Consider the following 20,243-nt stretch of genomic DNA (forward strand, 5'->3'; position numbering starts at 1 on the left):
CTTGTATTCCAGAGTAGGGGATCGTTGAAGATCCACCAGCCACTTATATTTCTGAGGTGAGGGAGTTGTGGGCATATTCCACCCACGGGAGGAAGGTACACCAGGAGGCAGGATGGCGAGCATCAATGCAACGAAGAGCAGATTCCAGATTTTGATTTGGCTGCTCCGTCTGGCCGTTGGTTTGGGGGTGGTAGGACAAAGTGGCTGCTGCGCCTACCGCCTTTCAAAACTCTTTCCAGACCTGGGATGAGAAATGAGGACCCCGGTCCGATACAATGTCAACAGGGATACCATGAAGTCTGAACATGTGTAGGACAAGAAGGTTAGCAGTCTCAAAAGCAGAGGGCAATTTGGGAAGAGGTACATAGTGAACACACTTGGAGAACCGGTCAATAATGGTGAGAATGACTGCGTTACCTTAAGATGGGGGTAGGCCGGTGTCAAAGTCCAGGGAAATGTGGGACCAAGTCGGCTCGGAATGGGTAAGGGGCACAGCAGGCCAGCTGGGGGTTGATGTAAAGCCTTACCTCGGGCACAGACGAAGCAGGCTAGGACAAACTCTCGGGTGTCTTTGACTAGGCTGAGCCACCAGAAGTGTTGCTGGATAAAATGGTGCGATCCTTCCAAGTGCGATCTTCCAACGTCATAATTCCGCTTGGATGTAGACAGGAGATGGGAGAAAAAGGCACAGGGAGCAAGTTTTAGAGAAACTAGGACCCGCTGGGAGTGGGCGGCTGCTGCTCCCGTGTCAGAGGCGTCAACCTTCACCACGAACTGGAGGGAGGGGTCAGAGTGTCGCAGGATGGGAGCACTGGTGAACAGTTGTTTGAGGCGTTTGAATGCTTGCGATGCGGCAGGGGTCCAATGGAAAGGTGAGATGGTGGAGGTGAGACTGGAGAGATGTACGGCAACCTTGCTGTAGTCACGGATGAAACGTTGATAGAAATTGGCGAATCCTAGGAAACGTTGAAGCTCCTTGCGGGTGGAGGGAATGGCCCAGTTGACATCTGCTTGGATCTTTGCTCGGTCTGGTTGTAACTGTCCTTTGGCGATGATGTATCCCAAGAAGTGAACGGAGGAGAGGTGGAATTTGCATTTTTCAGGTTTCACGAAAATGTGGTTCTCAAGAAGGCATTGGAGGACATGCTGGCGATGTTCTTCGGGGGAGGAGGAGAAGATAAGTATGTCGTCTAGACAGACAAAAACAAACCGGTTCAGTATGTCACGGACGACGTCATTGATGAAGGTTTGAAAAACGGCGGGGGCGTTGGTAATCCAAATGGGATGACCAGTTACTCGAAGTGTCCAAGTGGGGTATTGAAAGCCGTTATCCATTCATCCCCCTCTTTAACGCGGATGAAATGATAAGCATTCCGTAGATCCAATTTCGTGAAAATCTGAGCGTCGCAGAGGGGTTCAAAGGAGGGGTCAATCAGGGGCAGTGGTGCTTTGTTTTTCCCCGTGATGTCATTGAGGGCTCAGAAATCAATGCAGGGGGCAGAGAGTGGTATCTTTCTTTTCCACGAAGAAGAAGTCAGCCCCCACAGGGGAATAAGAGAGCCGGATGGGTCCTGAAGCAAGGGAGTAATGGATATATTTTCTCTCGTCTCTTTTTCGGGACGGGAGAGATTGTGATAATCTTCTGGAACCCGGGAGAGATCGGTAGGTGTTACTGGTGGCTGAGGTGTGCTGGAGGACAGGACGGCTGAAAGAAGACAGTGGGAATGACAGAAGTGACTCCAACCAGTGATTGACAGATGGGTCCAATCCATTGCAGGGTTGTGTTGTTTGAGCCAAGGGATGTCGAGGACAAGTGGCGTCTCTGGGGAAGGGCTGACAAATAACTTGAGTGTTTCATGGTGATTCCCAGAAATGAGCAGGTTGAATGGTACAGTTTGGTGGGTGACAGGGGAGATGAGTCGCTCGTCCAGGGCCATAACTTTCTTAGGGGACGGGAGGGGCTCGAGGGGAAGCTTGTGCTGACACACCAAGCCCTCAGGGATGAAATTGTCATCAGCGCCGGAGTCAATGAGCGGCAAAGACTGGTGTGTTGCGAACGGAACCAAGAATGCATGTGGAAACAGTCATATGGGAGGGGAAGCTTGGGGGGGTGTTGGTTTGGCTGACCACGATGCTCTGAGGTCGCGGTGAGCTCGGTCTTTTGGCCTGAGAGTGCAGGTGGCAATAAAGTGACAAGGCTGTCCACAATAGATGCATAACCTCTGAGTGAAGCGGCGCGGTCATTCCTTGGGGTCTAACCGGGTCCTCCCTAGTTGCATAGGCTCCTCTGGTCCAGTGCGGGGTGAAGAGGCGGCTACAGGGGGTTCAGTGTGCGGCGGAGACATGGGAGCTGCAGCCCTCGTGGGTGGAGTGAAACTACGTTCCTCGCGCACAAGCTCTCTCACGGAGGTGGTTGTCAAATATTATGGCTAGTGAAATTAAATTCTTGAGGGAGGTGGGTTCGTCCCTGGTCGCGAGCTCGTCTTTAAGTTGTTTGGATAACCCCTTAAAGAAAACTCCCCTTAGCGCTGCGTCATCCCACCCCGCATTCACTCGCGAATACCCGGAAATCGATAGAGTAGGATGCCACGGAACTTGAACCTTGGGTAAGAGCGAGGAGGCGGCGAGTGGCTTCCCTCCCCTTAACGGGGTGATCGAAAACTTTTTTGAGTTCGGACATAAAGGAGTCTAGTGAGGTGAGCACCGGGGAGGAATTATACCAAAGCACAGTGACCCATTTTTTGGAAGCTCTACCGCGCAGGAGGTTGATAATGTATGCGACCTTAGATCTGTCGGTTGGATAGCTCAGCCTTTGTAGGTTGAAAACTAGAGTGCACTTTACTAAAAATGGATTACATGAACCAAGGTCCCCCGAGTAAGGTTCGGGAGGCAGGGTTGGTCGGAGGTTGCGGGCTCGGGAGGAATACTCATGGGAGGATTGCTGAGGTGGCTCTGGGAGGACAGGAGGGATACTTGTTGTGTAAGGGCATTTAATGAGTCCATGATCTCACAGAGGGTTTCGTCCTGTCTGCTGATATGACCGCCCTGGTGGGCGAGCGCTGTTCTCAATGCTTCTGTAGTAGCTGGTTCCGTCATAGCCTGAGTATTCTGTCACGGTGCGAAGTCGGATGCGAGTTGGTTTGGACCCAAGAGCAGACTGGGGCGGAGGGAGTAGATTTAGAATGGTTTATTGCAGGTTGGCTCACGGTAATGATATCCAAGGTGAGGTGGTGGACCGTCGGGACAAGGAGCGAGCATGAAGCGGGAACGTAAGCAGGTGGGGTAGCTTAGCGCTGTGGCTGGAGCAGTCAGCGAGACGGGGAAGGCACGGAAGGAACACTGGAGACGGAGAAGAACACAATCGGGGTCAGATGCGGGTCGTAGGATAGTTACTTTCATATCACAAAACCTGGAAGTACGAGAGTCGGCCGGTAAGTCACAAACAAGTGTCAATACTGAGGCGAAGGCTTGCTGGACTTGGCTTAAATGCAGGCATCAATCAATGCTGCTTTAAGACAGGTGCGCGGCACAGGCGATGCTGATTGCTGGGGAGAAAGAGGGGGAGAGGGAGAGACAAGGCGCAAGGCGCCAACACAAGCTCCGAAAGAGGAACTGCAGGGCATGGATCATGACATTTTGACCAGATTTTCTGTCGGCAATATCACACAAAACGTTCCCCCCAAATGCTATTTTTTTTCCACAAAAATGAAAAAAAGAAAAACTAATTACCTCCAAAAATCCAAAATTTCATCCGATTTCCTAAATTCTTGGTGGGTTGTACTCAAGTTGAAGTGGCCATTCCAACTAGAAACAGCATTCTGACAGACTTTAGTACCTGGAGAAAAGCCACGCAGACACAAGGAGAACATGCAAACTCCACACAGGTGAGGCAAGATTTGAACCCTGGTCCTCAGGACTGTGAAGCAGATATGCTAACCATTGAACCCTGGTCCTCAGAACTGTGAGGCAGATGTGCTCACAGGTCGCCCACCGTGCCGCCTGTGAATTTAATTCAAGATGAAATTTATGTAGCGTTTAATTTGAAGTTAAAGTGAACCATGTCTTTATGTGGCGGCACGGTGGACGACTGGTTAGCACATCTGCCTCACAGTTCTAAGGACCAGGGTTCAAATCTGGCTTCGCCTGTGTGGAGTTTGCGTGTTCTCCCCCGTGCCTGCGTGGCTTTTCTCCAGGCACTCCGGTTTCCTCCCACATCCCAAAAACATGCATGGTAGGTTGATTGAAGACTCTAAATTGTCCATAGGTGTGAATGTGAGTGCAAATGGTTGTTTGTTTATATGTGCCCTGCGATTGACTGGCAGCCAGTACAGGGTGTGCCCCACCTCTCACCCAAAGTCAGCCAAATGGGGGTGGAGGAGGAGGAGTCTACCCATTTGAGGATAGGAAGCGGAAATGAGCCTGAAAAGATTATCTTCAATATTTATGCAGTATTTTTAACATCCTTGGAAGAATACCTATCCATCATAAAAAATCAAGTTGATAGTGTATCAAAAACTGTGCTCATAAAGTTGCACTGAAACAACATTGGGCAGTAATGAAATTGAACTTGAAACAAAACAAAAAAAGAGAAATAAATGGAAAAATAATCAAAATACTGCTAATGTTTCAGAATGTTTTACTTGGGTGGATGGGCAATACAGATAAGGATTGTCCCAGTTTCCATCACTGAACAATCCAGTCTGTCCTGCATGGAGGATAAACGCAATCCCTGCCTCTAATCTTCTTCAAATCCTCTTAGCCCATACAACACCCACCATCACTATTTCAGGGCAGTTCTGCATGATCTGACACAGCGTCACAGGAAAGCAACAGCGCTCATAAAACCACATAGACACACATGAACCCTCTAGGATAATTGCATACATCCTCTTTTTGTTTGGACAGTTATGAGTAACATTTGGAGAGGAACAACTTTCTGGCATGATTTTATGGTTTTGTGAAGACAATATCTGAAACAATCCTTGATTTGGTCCCCATACGACGTGTCGAAGAGACTTGGCTTGTCAATGCAAAAATGCACCAATCTCACTGACAATTACTTAATTGATGACTGATTACTTAGTCATTACCAAGCAAAACAACCTTGGATCAGGTCACACAGAATCTATTTAAATGTATAAGACTAACATAGATAAATCCAATAGTCCTGGACTATGTTACACAATACACAATTGTATTTATTTTACACATTAGCATGTACACTAAAGGGATGGCATGCTATATAAAACAAGAAATTAGGTTTCAAAATACAGTGGGTACGGTAAGTATTCAGACCCCCTTAAATTTTTCATGCTGTTATATTGCAGCCATTTTCTAAAATCATTTTAAGTTTATTTTTGTCCTCATTAATGTACACACAGCACCCCATATTGACAGAAAAAAACAGAATTGTTGAAATTTTTGTAGATTTATGAAAAAAGAAAAACTGAAATATCACGCAGCCATAAGTATTCAGACCCTTTGCTCAGTATTTAGTAGAAGCACCCTTTTGAGCTAATACAGCCTACAGTCTATTTGGAAATGATGCAAAAAGTTTCTCACACCTGGATTTAGGGATCCTCTGCCATTCCTCCTTGCAGATCCTCTCCAGTTCTGTCAGGTTGGATGGTGAACGTTGGTGGACAGCCATCTTCAGGTCTCTCCAGAGATGCTCAATTGGGTTTAAGTCAGGGCTCTGGCTGGGCCATTGAAGAAGAGTCACGGAGTTGTTCTGAAGCCACTCCTTCGTTATTTTTGTTGTGTGCTTACGGTCATTGTCTTGTTGGAAGGTCAACCTTCAGCCTAGTCTGAGCACTCTGGAGAAGGTTTTCGTCCAGGATATCCCTGTACTTGGCCGCATTCATCTTTCCTTTGATTGCAACCAGTCGTCCTGTCCCTGCAGCTGAAAAACACCCCCACAGCATGATGCTGCCACCACCATGCTTCACTGTTGGGACTGTATTGGACAGTTGATGAGCAGTGCCTTGTTTTCTCCACACATACCGCTTAGAATTAAGGCCAAAAGTTCTATTTTGGTCTTATCAGACCAGAGAATCTTATTTCTCACCATCTTGGAGTCCTTCAGGTGTTTTCTTTTTTTTTTTTTTTTTTTAGCAAACTCCATGCGGGCTTTCATGTGTCTTGCACTGAGGAGAGGCTTCCGTCGGGCCCCTCTGCCATAAAGCCCCGACTGGTGGAGGACTGCAGTGATGGTTGACTTTCTTGAACTTCCTCCCATCTCCTGACTGCATTTCTGGAGCCCAGCCACAGTGATCTTTGGGTTCTTCTTTACCTCTCTCACCAAGGCTCTTCTCCCCCGATTGCTCAGTTTGGCAGGACGGCCAGCTCTAGGAAGGATTCTGGTCGTCCCAAATGTGTTCCATTTAAGGATTATGGAGGCCACTGTGCTCTTAGGAACCTTAAGTGCAGCAGATTTTTTTTTTGTAACTTTGGCCAGATCTTTGCCTTGCCACAATTCTATCTCTGAGCTCTTCAGGCAGTTCCTTTGACCTCATGATTCTCATTTGCTCTGACATGCACTGGGAGCTGTAAGGTCTTATATAGACAGGTGTGTGGCTTTTGCCTAATCAAGTCCAATCAGTATATTCAAACACAGCTGGACTCCAATGAAGGTGTAGAACCATTGCAAAGATGATCAGAAGAAATGGACAGCACCTGAGTTAAATATATGAGTGTCACAGCAAAGGGTCTGAATACTTATGGCTGTGTGATATTTCAGTTTTTCTTTTTTAATACATCTGCAAATATTTCAACAATTCATTTTTTTCTGTCAATATGGGGTGCTCTGTGTACATTAATGAGGAAAAAAACTTAAATGATTTTAGTAAATGGCTGCAATATAACAAAGAGTGAAACATTTAAGAGGGTCTGAATACTTTCCGTACCCACTGTATAATACAAAAATATAGCTAATTGTAATTTGTTGTGAAATGCATTGTAGCCTACTGTAGCATTTTGAGGCACTTTATCCAAAATTGTAACATTTTTAAAAACATGAATTTAAATTTGAAATACCATCTGAGACTAATATTATGTATGTGTGTGTGTGTGTGTGTATATATATATATATATATATATATATATATATATATATATAAAATATGTGTATGTGTGTGTTGTCGTATGGCTCTGATCTTCACGCGTATAATATTTCATTTTGTATTTGTACGTTGCTTGGAGGCGCACCCTCTCTGTTGAACAAATACATAACAGCAAAATAACAATAAAAAATATTTTTTAAAAGTACTTCTTACTTTCTCCAACAACGGCTTTGAGTCCGAAAGGTGCCATAGCTCAGTCCTGATGCGCGTCCACCTCTCAGCGGGACTGCGGATACCGAAAAAAAAAAAAACGTACCGGACTACAATTATAGATAAATCGAAATAGACCGCGCCTTGTCGATAATTAGTACGTCGACGTTGTTGCCATATTGGATGTGGCAAAGCTGAGCAATGACGACGCCTCATTCGTTTGCGTTGTACATTCAAAGCCGGAGCTCATGGGATTAAGACTGAACAATGAACTATTTAAACATCCTTTTCAGCATGGTGAATGAGTACTTAGCACATCCTCACCGCAGTTCTTAAAGGTAGAGTTTGGTTAGGGTTTTTTGAAAAAAAAAAAAAAAAACCCTCATATATTTTAAAACTGTCTGCAGGACCTGACAGTAGAATATTATTTAAAAAATATCTTTTAAAAAAAATCATCCCTTTCCGGCGCCATTTTATGCCTACGTAATTTTAATTATTATTTTAAAACTTCTCCTCCTCAGAGTTGTCTGGGGCTTTATGCCCATGGTAGGGTCACCCATGGGAAACAGGTCCTAGGTGAGGGACCAGACAAAGTACGGCTGAAAAGACCCCCTATGATGAGTATGATTAATGGACATAGTTTTCCCATCCCGGCCCCCCTCTGAAGCCAGGTCTGGAGGTGGGTCTCGATGGTGAGCGCCTGGTGGCCGAGCCTGCACCCATGGGGTCTGGTTGGACACAACCCAAAGAGGAAATGTGGGTCCCCTTTCTGATGGGCTCACCATCTGTGGGAGGGGCCAAGGGGGTCTGATGCAGTGTGAGCTGGGCGGTGGCTGAAGGCAGGGACCTTAGCGGTTCGATCTACAGAAACTAGCTCTAGGGACATGGAACGTCACCTCTCAGGCAGGGAAAGACCCTAAACCGGTGTGTGAGATTGAGAAAATCCGACTAGATATTGGCCTCAACACACAGCTTGGGTCTTCTTGAAAGGTGTTTGGACTCTTTTCCACTCTGGAGTTGCCCGCGGTGGAAGCCCACTGGTGTGGGCTTATTTAATGCCCCACGGCTCGGTGCCTATATGTTTGAGTTTACCCCAGGAGACGAGAGCATCCCTCAGCCTTCGAGTGGGGGGGACAGGTCCTGACTGTTGTTTGTGGCTATGCACCCACCCTTTTTGGAGTCCTTGCAGGGGGTGCTGGAGAGCACTCCCATATTCAAACTTAAGGGTGTCCATACATGCAATTAGCACTTGGGTGCAGTTCGATGAACGACTTTGTGGTCATGTCACCTGACTTACGGCTGCATTACTTGGACACTCGGTGAAGAGAGAGGCGGAGGTGTCAACTGATCACCAGCTGGTGACTTTGATGGTGGTCCGACCTGGCAGACCCAAACATATCATGAGGGTCTGCTGGGAACGTCTGGCAGAGTCTCCTGTAAGAAGGAGTCTCAACTCTCACCTCCGGCAGAAATTCACTCGCGACCAGGAGGACATTGAGTCCGAGTGGACTGTTCCGTGCCTCTATTGTTGAAGCGGCCGACCGGAGCTGTGGCCGTAAGGTGATAGATGCCGATCTTGGTGGAAATCCCCAAACCAGTTAATGGACACCAGCGGTAAGAGATGACGTCAAGATGAAGAAGGAGTCTTATAAGGCCTTTTTGGCCGATTGGACTCCAGAGGCAGCTGATGGGTACTGGCTGGCCAAACGGAACAGAGCTTTGGTGGTCGCTGAAGCAGAACTTGGGCGTGGAAGGAGTTTGGTGAGGCCATGGAGAATGTCTTTCGGACGAATTTGAGGAAATTCTGGTCCACCATCCGGCGTCTAAGAAGGGGAAAGCAGTGCTCCATCAACATTGTGTACAGCGGGGGCACTGCTGACCTCAACTCGGGACGTTTTGAGTCGGTGGGCCGAATACTTCGAAGACCTCAATCCCACCGACATGCCTTCTTTTGAGGAAGCAGAGTCTGGGGACTCCGAGGTGTATGGGAGGGTGTGTTCCAACTACAGGGGGATCACACTCCTCAGCCTCCCTGGTAAGGTCTAATCAGGGGTTCTGGAGATGAGGGTCCATCGGTAAGTCAAATCTCAAATTTAGGAGGAGCAGTGTGGTTTTCGACCTGGTTGTGGAAAAGTAGACCAGTTCTTCACCCTTAGCGGGTCCTCGAGTGTGCAGGGGAGTTCGCCCAACCAGTCTACATGTGCTTTGTAAATTTGGAGAAGGGGTTCGAATGTGTCCCCCAGGGGGGTCCTGTGGAGGATGATCTGGGAGTACGGGCTACCGTACCCCTTTATACGTGCTGTTCGGATCCTGTGCGACCGGTGTCGTAGTTTGTCCGCATTGCCGGGATTAAGTGTGATTCATTTCCAGTGAGGTTTGGATTCCGCCAAGGCTGCTCTTTGTCACAGATTCTGTTCGTGACCTTTATGGACGGATTTTCTAAGCGCAGCCGAGTTCTAACTTTAAAAAGAGCATACTATATTTGGAACTTTCAAAGGTGAGTCGCAGTCAAGTGATTGACCAATTTGCAAAAATTAAAAAATAGGTTGTATGTTTTAATGCTGAAATGCTAAAGCAACTGAGAGTTCTGACTTTCTATTGTTTGTCATACAGTAAACTGTATGCTTTTGCTGCCATGTTCTAAGTGTTCATAATTGTTATTAATATCTCAAATAGTTTTAGTAAAAGTGCAGCAATGGGGTGGGGCAGTGTGCGCGTGTATGTGTTTGTGTGTGCATGCGTGTGTGCATGCGTGCGAGGAACGGTATATACCGAAGTTGGGGGCCTCTGCCCCAGTAGAGCTGAGCTTATGCATAGCAACGTCCCTGAACCAGGATGACTAACACAGTCCATGAAGATGACTTGCCATCAGAAATTCTCTCACTACACCATCATGTGTCATCTAAGGTGATTTTGTTTTATTTTACACTGATTTGTGTCTTTTTCTTCTTATTATTATTATTGGCATCCTTCTGCCTCGAGAGACAATGGATTTCTGCACTGATAAATGCTGGCTTGCAACGTCTTTGGTGCTAAGAGTAGTATCACTGGAGTACCCTCTCCAGGGTGCCAGCTTGGGCAATAGAATGGAGATCCTAGTTGCCCAGTCGTCAGGACCCCCCTTTCGGCCTTAATGATGTGATCCAGAGGAACACAGAGCGCTTGGCATCAGCTTGGCTGCAGGCCCTGCCCAAATTTTCTGTAGAGGTTAAAGGTGCAGTGTGTAGTGCTGAAACTGCGAGCAAGATTTGAATGTACCCTCACTTCCATAATCCCTCCTCCCCCTCCCCTCTGTCCACGCACACGCAAGTCACCAGCTGGCTTTACCGTGCTCACCTTGTAGAAGCTACTTTGCCATTTTTGGCATGTCTTGGTCACTGGTAAGCAAAAACAACAACAACAAAAATTCTCAAACTGGATATAAGTGACAAACTAACTGAATGTGCAGAAAGGTTACATTTAATTATTAGCCCCATTTAGCAACAAGTAGCTTTGATAAAAGCTATAAATATCAATACTCTACATTGTAGGCAATGTCCGGTAAATTTATATTCTTTGTTGTTCAGAGTTCCCAAGAGGCGAGCACGGCTATCGGTGACCCCAGCCGACTACAACCCCTGCACATCTATGGGTAGCAGACGAGGAGGTATATGATTCGTACAGACGCGTTTACACACAAACACGTTTTTAGAAACTGAAAATCACAGGTGAAAGCAAAATCTAATCACCACAATGTGTTTACAGGAGCGTTGACAGACTGAGTTTAGAGTAATCACATATTGTGATAAAGAAATTTCTGCGACGTGACCCCAGTTCCATGTTTTGATGTCCGCCATGAGACATCTGGGAAAGATCCTCCAACTCTTCAGCGCCTCCATCCATCTATCCATCCATCCAGCCATCTTCTACCGGTTATCCGAGGTCGTGTCGCGGGGAAAGTAGCTTTAGCAGGGACGCCCAGACTTCCCTTTCCCCAGCCACTTCACCCAGCTCTTCCGGGGGGATCCCGAGGCGTTCCCAGGCCAGCCGAAGGATGTAGTTTCTCCAGCGTGTCCTGGGTCGTCCCCGGGGTCTCCTCCCGGTGGGACGTGCCCGGAACACCTCACCAGGGAGGCGTCCGGGAGGCATTCAAATCAGATGCCCCAGCCACTTCATCTGGCTCCTCTCGATGTGAAGGAGCAACGGCTCTACTCTGAGATCCTCCCGGATGACCGAGCTTCTCACCCTATCTCGAAAGGAGAGCCCGGACACCCTGCGGAGGAAACTCATTTCGGCTGCTTCTATCCGGGATCTCGTTCTTTCGGTCATGACCCACAGCTCATGACCATAGGTGAGGGTAGGAACGTAGATCGACCGGTAAATCGAGAGCTTCGCCTTTCGGCTTAGCTCCTTCTTTACCACAACGGATCGATACAAAGTGATGCGGACTGCAGACGCTGCACCGATCCGCCTGTCAATCTCCCGTTCCACTCTTCCCTCACTCATGAACAAGAACCCAAGATACTTGAACTCCTCCACTTGGGGCAGGATCTCATCCCCGACCTGGAGAGGGCATGCCACCCTTTTCCGACTGAGAACCATGGTCTCAGATTTGGAGGTGCTGATTCTCATCCCAGGCGCTTCACACTCGGCTGCGAAATGCTCCAATAAGAGTTGGAGGTCACGGCTTGATGAAGCCAACAGAACCACATCATCTGCAAAAAGCAGAGATGCAATACTGAGGCCACCAAACCGGACCCCCTCTAAGCCTCGGCTGCACCTAGAAATTCTGTCCATAAAAGTTATGAACAGAATCAGTGACAAAGGGCAGCCTTGGCGGAGTCCAACCCTCACCGGAAACGAGTCCGACTTACTGCCGGATATGCGGACCAAACTCTGCCTCCGGTCGTACAGGGACCGAACAGCCCGTATCAGGGGGTTCGGTACCCCATACTCCCGAAGCACCCCCCACAGGACCAGCCGAGGGACACGGTCGAACGCCTTCTCCAAGTCCACAAAACACATGTAGACTGGTTGGGCGAACTCCCATGCACCCTCGAGGACCCTGCCAAGGGTGTAGAACTGGTCCACTGTTCCACGGCCAGGACGAAAACCACACTGCTCCTCCTGAAGCTGGTATTCAACTTCCCGACGGACCCTCCTCTCCAGCACCCCTGAATAGACCTTACCAGGGAGGCTGAGGAGTGTGATCCCCCTGTAGTTGGAACACACCCTCCGGTCCCCCTTCTTAAAAAGGGGGACCACCACCCCAGTCTGCCAATCCAAAAGCACTGTCCCCGATGTCCATGCGATGTTACAGAGGCGTGTCACCAGGACAGCCCTACAACATCCAGAGCCTTGAGGAACTCCGGCGAATCTCATCCACCCCCGGGGCCCTGCCACAGAGGAGTTTTTTAACCACCTCGGTGACCTCAACCCCAGAGGAGAGCCCGCCTCAGAGAACCCAGACTCTGCTCCCTCATGGGAAGGCGTGTCGGTGGAATTGAGGAAGTCTTTGAAGTATTCTCCCCACCGGCTCACAACGTCCCGAGTCGAGGTCAGCAGCGCCCCATCCCCACTATACACAGTGTTGATGGTGCACTGCTTTCCCCTCCTGAGACATCGGATGGTGGACCAGAATTTCCTCGAAGCCGTCCGGAAGTCTTTCTCCATGGTCTCACCGAATTCGTCCCATGCCCGAGTTTTTGCTTCAGCGACCACAAAAGCTGCATTCCGCTTGGCCAGCCGGTACCCATCAGCTGCCTCAGGAGTCCCACAGGCCAAAAAGGCCCGATAGGACTCCTTCTTGAGCTTGACGGCATCCCTCACCATTGGTGTCCACCAACGGGTTCGGGGATTGCCGCCACGACAGGCACAGACCACCTTACGGCCACAGCTCCAGTCGGCAATGGAGGCGCGGAACATGGTCCACTCGGACTCGATGTCCCCCGCCTCCCCCGGAACATGATCAAAGTTCTGTCGGAGGTGGGAGTTGAAACTCCTTCTGACACGGGATTCCGCCAGACGTTCCCAGCAGACTCTCACAATACGTTTGGGCCTGTCACGTTGGACCGGCATCTTCCCCCACCATTGGAGCCAACTCACCACCAGGTGGTGATCAGTGGACAGCTCCGCCCCTCTCTTTACCCGAGTGTCCAAGACATGCGGCCGCAAGTCCGATGACCCGACCACAAAGTCGATCATCGAACTGCGACCCAGGGTGTCCTGGTGCCAAGTGCCCGTGTGGACACCCTTATGCTTGAACATGGTGTTCAAGCATAAGGGTGACGAGCACAGAAGTCCCCTGATCAGAACACCGCTCGGGTTCTGATCAGGGGGGCCGTTCCTCCCAATCACGCCCTTCCAGGTCTCACTGTCATTGCCCACGTGAGCATTGAAGTCCCCCAGCAGAACGATGGAATCCCCAGAGGGAGGGCTCTCCAGCACCCTCTCCAAGGACTCCAAAAAGGGTGGGTACTCTGAACTGGTGTTTGGTGCATAGGCACAAACAACAGTCAGGACCCGTCCCCCCACCCGAAGCTGGAGGGAGGCTACCCTCTCGTCCACCGGGGTGAACCCCAACGTACAGGCGCCGAGCCGGGGAGCAATAAGTATACCCACACCTCTCACTGTGGGCAACTCCAGAGTGGAAGAGAGTCCAACCCCTCTCGAGAGGACTGGTACCAGAGCCCAAGCTGTGCGTGGAGGCGAGTCCGACTGTATCTAGTCGGAACTTCTCGACCTCACACACCAGCTCGGGCTCCTTCCCTGCCAGAGAGGTGACATTCCACGTCCCGAGAGCCAGCTTCTGTAGCCGAGGATCGGATCGCCAAGGTCCCCGCCTTCGGCCACCGCCCAGCTCGCACTGCACCTGACCCCTATGGCCCCTCCCACAGGTGGTGAGCCCATGGGAAGGGGGACACACGTTACCCTTTCGGGCTCTGCCCGGCCGGGCCCCATGGGTGCAGGCCCGGCCACCAGGCGCTCTCCTTCGAGCCCCAACTCCAGGCCTGGCTCCAGAGGGGGGCCCCTTTGACTCGCGTCCGGGCAAGGGAAACCTGAGTCCATAATTTGTCTTCTTCATAAGGGGTCTTTGAGCCGTGTTTTGTCTGGTCCCTCACCTAGGACCTGTTTGCCATGGGTGACCCTACCAGGGGCGTGAAGCACCAGACAACTTAGCTCCTCGGATCATTGGGACACACATATGTCTTCAGCGCCTGATCAACGGATGGGTGTCTGCCATAACTGCAGACCTGCAAACCTCATGGACACCATCTTGAATGAGGGAGTGTTAGGCAGGGCCAGAAGAATGTGAAATGACATCTGGACAGCTGATGACTTTTGTGACCCTGGAGAGAACAACAGACAACAGACAACTCCGCCAAGCCTGTCTATTGCAAATATTTAATGTGGAAAATCCCCAAGGACATTATATAGGATTCAAACAAAGCAGACAACGAGGAACCATATTTCATATTTGCAAAACATTACCCCAGTAGAAATGTGCATGTTATATTACTTGATAAATATTTTTAGACCCATTTGCACCTTATATTTTTAATTTACTTCAAGGAATATCTGCAGATTTATGCATTTCACACACAACCCTAAATACTAATAATATTTTTTGTCTTACAGATTTTGAAAAAGGTGTACAAGAAGTAGTACAGTTTCTTCCCACATCCGTTCTTGCTCTCAACTGTGAGCGTAACTGTGAAGAATGCCAGAAGTGACTTCCTGAGGGCCCCTCGGACAGATCAAGGCTGGGAAAACAGATCGAAGCCGCATGGCAGGCTTCGGACAGCGCCACCGTCGTGGTCCAAGGTCACTCGCGCCATGTGGTCATAAAACAAAGGATAAAGAAAAGGGAAGGGGGGAGGGGTTGGCCAAAGCCACCCCGTAGCTGAAGAGATGTTAGCTAAGAAGAGCAGAGAGTCAAGAGAGCGTGAGAAGGATTGAGGCTTTTTCTGTGCCAACTGATGTGGGGGAAAAAGACCCACACACACAGTCCTGGAGTCTCTAGATCAAGTTGAGAGTTCTCACTTTTCATTTTAAATATTAATTAAGCTAGGTATTGTTAGTCCATCAGTGAGTCAGCCCTTACCCTCCATGACCGATTTATTGACCGCGCACGTCAGTATGAATAATTAACCCACAATGCATTGCGCGTTTAAAATGCAGCCCTACGGGGGGCACAAGCCAGTGCAAACTGTATGCCGGTCCCAAGCCCGGTAAAATGCAGAGGGTTGCATCAGGAAGGGCAACCGGCATAAAACTTTGCCAAACAAATCTGGGCCTTCATCTAAAGAATTCCATACCGGATCGGTCGTGGCCCAGGTTAACAACGTCCGCCCCCGGGACCGTTAACCTGCAGGGCGCCGGTGGAAATTCAGCGACTGTGGGTCAAAGACAAAGGAGAGGTGGAAAGCGGGTTTTTAGGTAGAAAGAGAAGAGGAAAGCACAGACCCTAAAATTGAATGTGGGGACTTTGAATTTTGGGACTATGACAGGAAATTCTCGGGAGTTGGTTGACATGATGATTAGGAGAAAGGTTGATATATTGTGTGTCCACGAGACCGGGTGGAAAGGCAGTAAGACTAGAAGTTTAGGGGCAGGGTTTACATTATTTTACCATGGTGTAGATGGGAAGAGAAATGGAGTATGGGTTATTTTAAAGGAAGAGTTAGCTAAGAATGTCTTGGAGGTGAAAAGAGTCTCAGATCAAGTGATGAGGCTGAAACTTGAAATTGAGGGTGTTATGTATAACGTGATTAGCGGCTATGCCCCACAGGTAGGATGTGACCTAGAGGTGAAAGAGAAATTCTGGAAGGAGCTAGACAAAGTAGTTCTGAGCGTTCCAGACAGAGAGATAGTCGTGATTCGTGAAGATTGTGATGGACATGTTGGTGAAGGAAACAGGGGTGATGCAGAAGTAATGGGTAAGTACGATATCCGGGAGAGGAACTTGGAGGGACAGATGGTGGTAGACTTTCCAAAAAGGATGTAAATGGCTGAAGTGAACACTTTTTTCCAGAAGAGGCAGGAACATATGGTGACCTACAAGAGTGGAGGTAGAAGCACGCAGGTGGATTACATCTTGTGCAGACGATGTAATCCGAAGGAGATTACCGACTGTAAGGTAGTGGTAGGGGAGAGTGTGGGTTGACAGCATATGATGGTGGTGTGTAAGATGACTCCGGTGGTGGGGAGGAAGATTAAGAAGACAAAGGCAAAGCAGAGAACCATGTGGTGGAAGCATAGAAAGGAAGAGTGTTGTGTGGCTTTTCGGGAAGAGGTGACAGGAGCAGCTTCCAGAAGACTGGACCACTACAGCCCAGGTGATCAGAGAGACAGGCAGAAGAGTACTTGGTGTATCTTCTGACAGGAAAGGAGAGAAGGAGACTTAATGGTGGAACCTCAAAGTACAGGAAATCATACAAGTAAAGAGGTTAGCTAAGAAGAAGTGGGACACAGAGAGGACCGAGGAGAGGAGAAAGGAATACATTGCGATGCGACATAGGGCGTAGGTGGCAAAGGCCAAACAAGAGGCATATGATGGCAAGTATGCTAGGTTGGATTCTAGAGAAGGAGAAAAGGATCATACAGGTTGGCCTGACAGAGGGATAGAGATGGGAAGGATGTGCAGCAGGTTAGGGTGATGGAAATATGCTGACTGGTGCCAGTATTGTGCTGGATAAATGGAAAGAATACTTTCAGGAGTTGATGAATGAGGAAAATGAGAGAGAAGGAAGAGTAGAAGAGGCAAGTGTGGTGGACCAGGAAGTGCAATGATTAGTAAGGGGGAAGTTAGAAAGGCACTAAAGAGGATGAAAAATGGAAAGGCAGTTGGTCCCGATGACATTCCTGTGGAGGTATGGAAGCATCTAGGAGAGGTGGCTGTGGAGTTTTTGACCAGCTTGTTCAATGGAATTCTTGCGGGTGAGAAGATGCCTGAGGAATGGAGGAAAAGGGTGCTGGTGCCCATTTTTAAGAACAAGGGTGATGTGCAGAGCTGTGACAACTATAGAGGAATAAACTTGATGAGCCACATAATGAAGTTACGGGAAAGAGTAGTGGAGGCTAGATTCAGGAAAGAAGTGAGTATTTGCGAGCAACAGTATGGTTTCATGCCTAGAAAGAGTACCACAGATGCATTATTTGCCTTGAGGATGTTGTTGGAAAAGTACAGAGAAGGTCAGAAGGAGCTACATTGTCTTTGTAGATCTAGAGAAAGCCTATGACAGAGTACCCAGCGAGGAACTGTGGTACTGCATGCGGAAGTCTGGAGTGGCATAGAACTATGTTAGAATAATGCAGGACATGTACGAGGGCAGCCGAACAGTGGTGAGGTGTGCTGTGGGTGTGACAGAGGAGTTTAAGGTGGAGGTGGGACTGCATCAGGGATCAGCCCTGAGCAATTCCTGTTTGCATTGGTGATGGAAAGGCTGACAGATGAGGTTAGACTGGAATCCCCGTGGACCATGATATTTGCAGATGACATTGTGATCTGCAGTGAAAGCAGGGAGCAGCTGGAGGAACAGTTAGAAAGATGGAGGCATGCACTGGAAAGGAGAGGAATTAAGATTAGCCAAGATTAGATTAGTAAAGCAGACTACATGTGCATGAATGAGAGGGGTCTAGGGGAAAGAGTGAGCCTACAGGGAGAAGAGATAGCGAGGGTGGAGGACTTTAAATACTTGGGGTCAACCGTCCAGAACAATGGTGAGTGTGGTCAGGAAGTGAAGTGCAAGCAGGTTGGAAAGGGTGGAGGAAGGTGTCAGGTGTGTTATGTGACAGAAGAGTCTCTGCTAGGATGAAGGCCAAAGTTTATAAAACAGTGGTGAGGCCAGCCATGATGTACGGATTAGAGAAAGTGGCACTGAAGAGACAAATGAAGATGTTGAGGTTCGCTCTCGGAGTGACCAGGTTGGATAAAATTAGAAATTGGCTCATCAGAGGGTCAGCCAAAGTTAGATGTTTTGGAGACAAAGTTAGAGAGAGCAGACTTCGATGGTTTGGACACGTCCAGAGGAGAGATAGTGAGTAGATTGGTAGAAGGATGATGAAGATGGAGCTGCCAGGGAAGAGAGCTAGAGGAAGACCAAAGAGAAGGTTGATGGATGTCGTGAGGGAAGACATGAGGGCAGTTGGTGTTCGAGAGGAGGATGCAGGCGATAGGCTTACATGGAAAAGGATGACGCGCTGTGGCGACCCCTAAAGGGACGAGCCCAAAGGAAAAGAAGAAGAATGCATTGCACGTTTAATGCCAGTAAAACTGTATTCTTAATGTGTAAATAAAAACTCGGGAAAATAACAAAAATAGCGTGGCGATAGGGAAATCGTGTATTTCTTTGCACTTTTATGTTTCTGCACCATCATTGTGCATTGTGAAATAAACAATCACTTCCCAATCGCTTTCTTCTATTTGTTGAAAAAAAGAGTGGTCTTGGTTTAATGCTTCTGCACATCCGAACTGCTTTTTGCTCGAAAAACCAGCTTCAAATTAGTATTTGGTGAGAGTCAATGATCCAAAAGTAACTATTGTTGGTTTGAAGAAGTAACTGTAGTCTTGGAAAAATAATGCGTTACTTTGCTTGTTACTCAAAATGGCGGTTTTTGGGAGTAACGCATTACTTGCAATGCGTTACTGGCATCATTGTTTATTATTGATTAAATACAATCTATTAATGGGAAAGAAATACTTGTGTTTTTAATGTGAATCAATCATGTTTATTGGGAAGAATGTGAAACAAACGGTGTTGATCATTTGCATATAGTTACATCACTTCCTGTCAAAGTACTGTCGAAGTATGAAATGTCAAGTGTTGAGTGTAGCTGACTGGTTTCAAACTTGGCCTAGCATTTGGTGCCTGCAAGGAAATATGGGAGAATTCATCCACTTTGAGAAACCCATTTTCAGACAATAGGTGCACAATGCTCAATAACAGGCCCAGTTGGATCACCTGCGGTTTAAGGGACATGACCCGAAAATGCAACAACCGTGTTGAAAGACCCCGCCGTAGATGCCCAAACCTCCAAAGGCATTGAAGTGGGGGGAAAAGTTGGACAGTTGTACTGGCGCCCCAAGCGCAGGGGGCCCCCTGGGCATTTGTAAATATTTGAAGATTTTTCTTTTATTTAAATATTTCGATAATAATCAAAAGAAAAAATGTCATAAGTGTTGTAGCGGACACGCTATGAAAAGATAGCACCCCAGTCTCCGGCGAGACTCGCTCTTCCCACCGAGATAGACAACCACGGAGTGGCGAGAAGTAACTTCACATACAGACGCTAAATGAATCAACAGCCATAATCAACAGAAGCAAGACACAGACATTTGCTTTGGCATGCCTACGCTAAGTGAATTACCAGCACCCGGAGCTTCAAAGCGGAGACCAGAGATACCAAGTTCCCTCTAGGACGCGAAGTTAATTAACTTCCACCGACAGCCAGCCCGGAGGATTTCACCAACAAAGGCGCCTCCACGCTGTTGGGTACCGCGCCACTTGGGAGTTTGAACAGGCAACAGCGACACCCACAGGCGACGGAATGGCACTACAGAGACGGGTTCAGGAAACAGTCTGTACCAGACTTAGCTGGGAGTTAATATTTGAAGAACTTGACATGAACACTGTATTGCTGCAAACTTCAATGTCTGATGTCGAATCTGTTGTCAACTGAACCAGATGAAATGTTTCACTCCACACCACACAAACACCACATTGCAAATAGTAGTGTTCTCAACAACCACATAACATTTGAAACATTCATTACAGGGATTAAAGAGGATGAGCGTGGGACAATGCAAAGTGGGAAAATGGTCTCATTATCTTAAATCCAATCATTAATATTTTATTCCACTGGTTTTAAACCGCGAAATAATACCAAAATGGAAAATTAACACTCAGAGGCGGTCCAGCTCCCCTGTTGGTCCCGAAGGTGGTGGTAAAGGAAGGCGGGAGACGGTAAACCACCCCCTTTTCTCCTAAATTG

The 20,243-nt window shown here is 48.2% G+C and overlaps 1 protein-coding gene and 1 long non-coding RNA gene across 5 annotated transcripts in view; one reads left to right on the top strand and one right to left on the bottom strand.

Moving 5' to 3' along the window:
• The window catches only part of stxbp1b (syntaxin binding protein 1b), a 72,772-nt gene extending 65,304 nt beyond the window's left edge, over positions 1 to 7,468 (bottom strand). For 2 of the 4 annotated variants that reach the window (XR_009787067.1, XM_061765112.1), the window contains exons 1-2: positions 7,275 to 7,466; positions 1 to 3,339 (exon numbers count right to left, since the gene is read on the bottom strand). The gene's annotated coding sequence lies outside the window, so the exon portion shown is untranslated. Of the gene's footprint in view, positions 3,340 to 7,274 lie in introns of all 4 variants that reach the window. The other 2 variants (XM_061765113.1, XR_009787070.1) reach the window with 2 other exon arrangements.
• Positions 3,313 to 19,902, top strand: LOC133473443 (uncharacterized). The gene is made up of 3 exons (XR_009787072.1): positions 3,313 to 3,431; positions 10,838 to 10,917; positions 14,889 to 19,902. It is a non-coding gene; the product is annotated as an uncharacterized LOC133473443 (long non-coding RNA).
• The last annotated feature ends 341 nt before the right edge of the window (positions 19,903 to 20,243 follow it).

The sequence above is a fragment of the Phyllopteryx taeniolatus genome, unplaced genomic scaffold, assembly GCF_024500385.1.
Source record: "Phyllopteryx taeniolatus isolate TA_2022b unplaced genomic scaffold, UOR_Ptae_1.2 contig_25, whole genome shotgun sequence".
In the NCBI taxonomy this organism is placed as follows: domain Eukaryota; kingdom Metazoa; phylum Chordata; class Actinopteri; order Syngnathiformes; family Syngnathidae; genus Phyllopteryx; species Phyllopteryx taeniolatus.